Raw genomic sequence first — 8,394 nt, 5'->3', positions numbered from 1 at the left:
TCTCCAGTCAGTGCTGCTGGTGTTATACATGCTCCCACACTGATAATTGCAGATTGCTAACAATTCAGTCATAACTTCCAGTAGGAATAATAGAGGAATGACGCAACATAGAGTCATATGAATAGATGTTGCAGAATTGTTATTCAAGTAGTTACTAAAGCCAACACATCAGGAGAGGGGACAGGTCCTCTTTAAAGGGATGTGTCCATCAGAAGGAGGTATTTATTTAAACTCAATATTTATGAAAAACAAGTTTTTGACCGCTGATTTTTTGTTTTTATTTCCGCATTTTATCTGCAAGGCAATCTGCATTATAGTGATAAGTGGAGGATTGTAAAATGTGACAGGAAGGCATCTCTGTTGTTAGATTGGCTTAGATAAACGTGGGCTAGACAGACAAGGACCGCAAAATGAATAGAACTTCCAAGCCAGCGGTTTATAATGACACTCATCATAAAACCAAGAAAGAAGCCTGCAGCAATCAGAAAATTAACACTGTACCAAAAGGGTTGGGTTTACATGTTGCGGTTACAGTGCGGTTTTGCTGTGTTTTTTCTGTGCATTTGCTGCGATAGCAAAGAAAAAATAATAATTGCAAAAACCGCAATGCGGCCGCAGCGAGCAAGATGAGACTAAAACATGGATGACAAAAAGACATTCAAACAATTAGCAGGTGAAGAGCTTGGCAGATGGCAGGCATACATTAGGGCAATCACAATGATACATAAATAAGGAGCAAGTCGAATTAATTCAAAATCTGAATATAATGCAAAAAAATCTGTGTATACTGACACACCTGACTAAGAAGACCAGCCAAACGAAGCAAGAGGACTGTGTATGCACCTCCACGAGGTTCTTAATAGCACTAGCAGTCATCACAAAAACTAATACCAGGGTTCAGCAACCTTCAGCACTCCAGCTGCTGTGAAACTACAACTCCCAGCATGCACATTTGCTGCTCTGTTCTTATGACTGCCAAAAAAGTGAAAGGAGGATTCTGGGAGTTGGAGTTTCAGAACAGCAGGAGTTCCAGAGGTTGCTGATCCCTGACCTGTACTGACCCAAGTGAGACATGTCCGTATGCAGCCTCCAATACATGTTTCTCTCCATTCCTTGGCGTTCCTCTGTTAGTCATCCTAGAAATAGCTGGAGATGTGTACCTACACAGTCTGACACTGACCAATCAGTGCTGCTAATAAATGACACACACCTTTGACAGCAGGAATGGTAACACCCAGTGGTCTATTCATTCCTATAATTTTTTAAGAGGAATAACAGAGGAACCCACAATAGGTGCTCTAGAATAATTTCAAAATGTTTTAATTTAAAAATTGGGGCCCAAGCAGGGGCCAGTGTACAACAGCATTGCTTACATGTTGAGCTGCCCGCCGCTACAGCGCTAACCTCGTGTCCACCAACTGAAAGGCATACTGCTGAGACCAGTGACTGGCTGCAGTGGTCACATGCTGTTAACATGACATTCAGTAGTGCAGCCCTATAAACCAAGACCGGCAGGGAGGCCTTGAGCTCCGCACAACTTTTAAATTTATTGCACCAATTGTTGCAAAATCCGCACCTGAAATCTGAGCCAATTCCAAACCTCTCCAAATTTTGCTCTCGGAGTGACACCACAGCCCCCCTGGTCAATGTACGCCATGCACATAGTTGTCTTCCAGCATCAGAATTCCCTCCGTGGTCCGCAGCCAGATGGGGGGAACCAGACAGCAATCATCCATCTGGTGGGCGGCTGCTGATAATTTTGGCCATCGGCCAGGCTAAGCCCGGCAGACGTAGGTCAAACAATACGGTCTTTGGTTTGTGCTGCGGCCATGGATGAGTCTGCAGAAAGCCATGTTCCAGGCAGATGTAACTAGGACTCCTCGAGCCCCCTACATGCCACAGAACGTCACTTATGGTTCTTACACGCCGCCAGTAACATGTTATTATGGACTTGGAAGAAAGTCCCGACCGGCTGTAATAATGGAAAAAATAATAATAGAGAAGCATGTGAGATGAGTGCATGGAAACAAAGCTCAGGAATGTGAAGAACGATGGAGGAACATGAGGAGGAACCGAGGAGATCACTACTGCTTTGTGTCCGGCAGCTGGGGGGAGCTCCTCCGAAGCCCATACAGGGCTTGACTAAGCCTACAATATTCAGGGCAGTGTAGGAACCAGCTACAGGGCAGTGTAGGAACCAGCTGCAGAAGCCACCTTGACGCCTGGTAGATGGGACCGACACATGTTTGATCAAAAATGTGTGCAAAGAGCTTCTATTTTTTTTCATTTATAGTAGGTATAATACCATTTTAAGTTAGAATTATCCTTATTTCTCAGTTTTTTTTTATTGTTTGTATGTGAAATATTGTGCTATCATACCTTTTTTTGTTAGCTAACCAAGCACAGTGCCGTCCTTTGTATAGTGGCTGTGCTTGGTATTGCAGCTCAGCCCCATTCACTATCCTGAGGATAGGTAATCAGTATAAAAGTCTTGGAAACCCCCTAGGGGCTTTCACAGTACGAGTGCACCCTAAATAATGAAAGGCCAACGACCATACATAGATTCTATGCTTGCTGTGCCTGGTTCAAAATGGATCACAATGCGTCAGTGTTTTATGATATATATGTAATACTAAAGTGTCCGGTCTACTAGGACATTTCCACTTTAGAGCGCCGTCCACAAAAGGCAATAGTAGTTCCAGCTGGCATTACTGTCTCCATCTCAAGAGATCCTGAATGCTGGTGACCATGCTCATCCTTCCAAAGAGGTTCTCCACGCCCAGCTCACATGCTGTCAACATGACATTCAGTAGTGCAGCCCTATAAACCAAGACGGGCAGGGAGGACTGGAGCAACGCAATCTGCACAGTGCCTTGAGCTCCGCACAACTTTTTTATTTATTGCACCAATTGTTGCAAAATCTGCACCTGAAATCTGAGCCAATTCCAAACCTCCCCTAATTTTGCACTCGGAGTGACACCACAGCCCCCCCTGGTCAATGTACGCCATGCACATAGTTACCCCTGTCTTCCAGCATCAGTCCTCTGCTGCCTCTGGAGACAGTCCTCGCTGCTGTTGCGTTGCGAATGTGTGAGGATCCCAAAGACCATGACCAACGAGCCCAGCTATGGCCTTCAAGAAAGTTCAGAGACTGAAGTCTAATTTCTATTTGAAGGACACCAGGAAAGCTGAATGAGCAGGCCCTGCTGACCAGGGAAGGTCATAGCAAAGGGAGGCCTTGTTAAGCTGACCATGGGATGACCAGTGTCCTCCGGCTACATGACCTTGTTGAACGGCATGTTCCTGCTAGTCCGGGCTGAGATTGACGGCTCGTTACTTTTGAAATTAACATTAACCCAAACACTGAAAGAGCAGAACATATCAATCATTTGGTCAAAGCCTAAAAACCGTTCTACTGTAGCTTGTGATCTGTGCAGGGGTGCACCTAGCCTTTCTGCTATCTGAGGCAAAAACTGAAACGGTGCCCCTCCCTCTGCAATGTCAATTTTGTAACCTATCCCCTTCCCTTCAGCACATAGCCCTTAGGCTGCCCCTCTCTTGCCCCTACCTGGTGCTGCCTGAGGCGATCACCTCACCTGGTCTCATTGGTGGTGCACCCCTGGATCTGTAATGGCCAAAGTTATGACCTTATGGATCGAAGACTACAGATTCTGCTGAAGGCGTCTATATTCAGGACACCTCTTCAATGCAAATGTGTGTGGTCATCTCAGAAAGTTTCTACTGTAGATACAACTAAGAACCCTCCCTGATATTGTTGCATCTCATGTGTTTGCTTGACACACTTAAAAAGTAAAAAATAAATCCATATACGTAATAAGCACCACGATAATTCTACGTTGCAAGTGCCAGTCTTGCCGAATTCAGTCTGTGTGATATGCGATCTGGTCTCGCTGCATCGGTCCTCGGAAGGTCTACACGAGGCCCGTCAGCACAGTGAATGAGAGCCATATGCCTGGGGCTCTGTGGTTTCGGTGCACACCACAAACACCCATGTGAGCTGTCAGTTCCCTCACACCCTGCGCCCGGGCTGGCGAGCTGAGCAATCACAGGCTCTCGTGTGACAAAATGCCGGGTGATTAATCAGGTGGCCCTACAATCCAGATACATATTTTCTAATTTGTTTAGATGAGATAAAAGCGTTTATTCATTACACTGGCCTGGCACGGCGAAAGATGGATGATGACCGGCTGACCCCCGTCTTATTAACTCCGAGAGTCCAATAAAGCGGGACTGAGTGAAGTAGATGTACTGAAATGTAGATCTGTACAGCATGGCACAATGGTGACTTCTGAGGATGTCACCACATGATTGCGCATTTAAACAGTTCCTACATATACAACATTTTAGTCCCTTTGGTCATTTTCATAGCCCCAGAAAAAAGTCCTTTAAAAAGAGTCCATGGGGCGGTCCCCAGGGTTAATGATGCATTGCTCCTCCCTTTGTTGTCTTCTGTCCACCTCCTTTAGCTCTCTACGTCAATAAAACCCTAGATGAAATCCCGTGCATGCACACAGCTGAATTTGTTTGCGCCTGTGCAGTCAGTACACTGAACCGCATGCATGAAGATATGCAAATCGGTTGAAAACAGTCATAGAGACAGTTCACAGGGCAAAAGGTGCCAAGGCACTCCCATCTTCTAGAAGCCCAGCTCCTCACCCCAGCATCTTCTCTCCACCTTGTCTCCAGGTGAAATCCTTCACAGGTGCACCCCTTTGTCAGGCTTTTCATTGGTGGCAGTGGCTGGTCAGCATCACAGTTGGAAGGAAGGAGCGCTCTTTTTCCTTCCTGCTCTGCCACCTGAAGTTGAGTGTGATGTGCGTGTCCCGTGCACATGCGCCTAGCATCTCTACTCCCAGCAAACAATCATCCAGGGCCGCGGACCGGTGGTTGGGGACCACTGGCCTACAGCAAAGACATTGTTTATTTACAGAAGGATCCGCAGGAGAAAATCTAGGCTAACACAAATTTCTGGAGCGCATGCGCAGTGGATGTGTCGATGAATCCATGAGGTTTAGGCCAATTCAATGCTCTTCTGTGCCGAATCTGCAAAAGAATTAAAAGAAAATCACAAGGATGACTTTTTTTCTGTGCTGTGGAAAAATAATTGATTGAGATGTTAATGGGTGTAAAATATCTTATCCACCTGCGAAGGATGCAGAAAGAGAGCAGATTTGATGTTGCAACTACTGATGAGCAAAGTATTCAAAAATTTGATTTGGCTGCTTTGTAAACCGTTTACCGGGGTGGGCTCCCCAGGATACAGAGAAGTCACGAACGAGGAAAGCAACTCTGACACCAGCTTTTGCCAAAACAGAATTTTACTAACATGTGATAACAAACACAACCACAAATGCTGAGAACAGGAAATAAATTTACATACACCCAGCCTGAAGGCTGAGACCCCTGTGCTGCACAGCACGGCGCCCTCTGATGGATGCCGGAGGAAAAAAGTGAGATAATTTACCTACTGGCGGGCACAACTAAAACTGCCTCGCCGTATTTATTATTACCCTGAAGCAAACACGAACAATTGTTTGGGTGCTTAGTACGGGCTAGCCTGCGGTGCAACACAACAGTTTATAATCTTACCGTGCTCTACAGTATTCCCCCTCCCATAACTAGTACAGTAGCACATGCCTGAGTATTACTCCTGAGCAAAAATGCTGAACTGGATCGAGTTTGTGGGGGTGTTTATCAGCTCTCAAATGTGCAATGTTCCTTTTAGTAATGGAGTTCTTGTAGTAACAGTAGGAACACTTGTGGCCTGACCCAAAGCAGAGACCCTAACTAGCTAACTACAGGCCTGGTCTCAGTTTCTAGGCACCAACACTGCAATGAGGTGCGTGCACGATCTTACTGACCAGGGTCTGCTCTTCTCCCGCTGATGACTCTGAACCGAACAACCAGTCTCTCCAGCAAACATGAGGTCCCACAGTGTATGTAGCTTTGGTCCTTAGCTCTTTCCAGACTTCCTAGAAACAATTCTCCTTTCCCTGGACAGGATCTGGGTCTTGGACAACGATCAACTTCACTCACCTGCAGTTGTGATCACTGAGGGGTCCTCTCACTCCTGGATCGATCAGATTCTCTGCTCACACACAGCTCCTCAGTCTCAGCTAGCTTCTAAAATGGCTGCTGCCTCCTTCTAGCAAGTTCTCAAAACCCCACCTCCTTTGAATATACAAATATCTGCAGTCTATTAGCTGTGTTTAAGAAAACAGCAGCATCTTGTGGCCAAACAGTAGAATATCAGTCCTGATCATTTAACTTTATCCACACACAAACAGTGTTCAATGACAGCTGTTTCTCAATCTCACAGCTTTGCCGAATAAAAAATAAAAATCCATTTGTGATTAATTACTTCGTCGTAAAGCGAATTTCTTTGTAAGTAGTGGGTGCAATGACAGGGAGTGGCAATTTCACCGCCCCCCCGTCATTGTACCCCTCAGGTGCCGCGTTCAAAGCCAATTGTAGGATCTGATAGCAATAATTCAGTGTAAATTTTTTTTAAATAAAATAAATAAAAATCATACTGACCTTATCCATTTGGTTGCAAAGAGCTAGCCTCTGCCATCTTAATTGAAGATCTGGAACGAAATCTTGCGTATCCCGTGATGAAATCATCATGTCGTCTGGCGTGGTAATGGCCTTACATCACCGCGCAGAGGATTTCGTGCGGCCGCCGCCTCTTTGCGCTCAAATAGATGAGGGAAAAGTTTTTTTTTGTTTTTTTTTACCACCATTCAGGAAAAATCAATTCACTACCACGAAGCATGAGGAAATTCAGCATTACTGCGAATCAAATTTCGTTGTGAGCTTTGAAGAAAATACATTTGTCCCAAAATTATTTTCTAATTATACAAAGTACAATTTTTATATTTAGATGCTCAGTAGTGATGAGCAGCATAGGCAATATTTGTTTTCGCGATATTTTGTGAATTTTTGGCCTAATATTCACCATAAATTCAAAAATTTGTGATCTCCAGTCATTATTTTCTTGATTGTGAAAAACGGCAATGTAATATGCGCGTATTGCGTGTGCAATACAGGCGTTGCTCACTTTTGCTACATTTTTCAAGCTAGAGACTGGAGAAAATGGTTGGCAGCAACTTTCGTGACTGTGCAATGAGCAGGACCGTGGTACGGTTACACGGACGCCAAATTATGAAGTGGGTCCGGATATGGGTATATAAGTCTATTGTTTTTGTTCGTGACGCCAATTGCAGCGTGCGCAGGGTACGGTCTCAGGGCCCTTTAAGGTGTTGCAACTCACGTACCAGGTGAGGAATGCCAGAGTGGTGTAATGTCTCTGTGTGGTAGTAGGTATAGTGTCAACGGTGTCTCCTACCTTGGTACGGCTGGACTCCTGGATCCTGGCTCACTTGCAATAAATGAGTGTGTTGCTAGTAGGAGTAATTGAGGAACTTGGTAGCAATGAATTAGATCCAGACTTGGGATATAATTCAAACTTGTCTTTACTAGATGCAGCATTAATCCACATGAGATACAGCAATAGTCGGCCCACAAAGATTTCGGACCCAGTGTGGCTATCTTGTAGGAATCCCACTCCCCTCTCAAAGGAGAACCAGAGCACAGTCCCAGTGCGCCTGGTGAGTTTGGGGTCTCCTGGCTGGGGGTCATTCACCACCTGCTTGACCCATTCCTCTATGGCGGACTTGTATTCCCAAGCCGTCTGGGCGTAGGCGGTGATTTCCCAAGGGACTTTGGGGTTTAGGCATCCCTGTTTTGAAGTAGCGGAACTGGGTGGTGGAGTGGAAGTTCCAGCCGCCTCCGCCGCACCAGTAGGTGTCATTTTCGGAGCAGGCCTAGGCCTGTTGGAGGTTTCAAGACCCGCGGGAAGCAGTGCAGGGGCAGGTACGGACCGGGCCTGGGCCTCAGGGAGCGCGGCTGCTCCTACCTGATGTCGCGGCCGGGCGGCCGGTTCCGGTGCCTCCTGGTGGTCGTCGCGGGGTCCCATCGCCGTCTGCGGTGCAGGCTGATCCATAGCCTGGGCATCTGTGTTGGCGGCGTCCTCCGTGGGAGCAGGTTCAGCGTCGGCAGCCATCTTGGGTGACATCTCGCCTTCGATGCTGACAGTAGAAGTAGCGGAGGGATCCACAGCCTCCGAGGACTTGACCAGAGTCGCGTCTTCTTCCGTGGGAACTGGTTCAGTAGCAGCGGCCTTCTCTGGTTAGTTAGCGGCGGCTGACTCGTCCTTGCTTGTAGCAGGTGCTGGCTCTGGGGACGCTTTAAATGCACAGGGGCCATCTCTCCTCACGAGCTGGGAAACTCGGATCTCAGGCACAGTGGGCTCGTAGACAAGTTCTCCCTGTATCGCCACCTGGCCCATTTTGGTAGAGGGAGCGCCATCTT

Source organism: Bufo bufo, chromosome 6 (genome assembly GCF_905171765.1).
Source record: "Bufo bufo chromosome 6, aBufBuf1.1, whole genome shotgun sequence".
Classification (NCBI taxonomy): domain Eukaryota; kingdom Metazoa; phylum Chordata; class Amphibia; order Anura; family Bufonidae; genus Bufo; species Bufo bufo.
Note: the sequence above shows the minus strand (reverse complement) of the source record.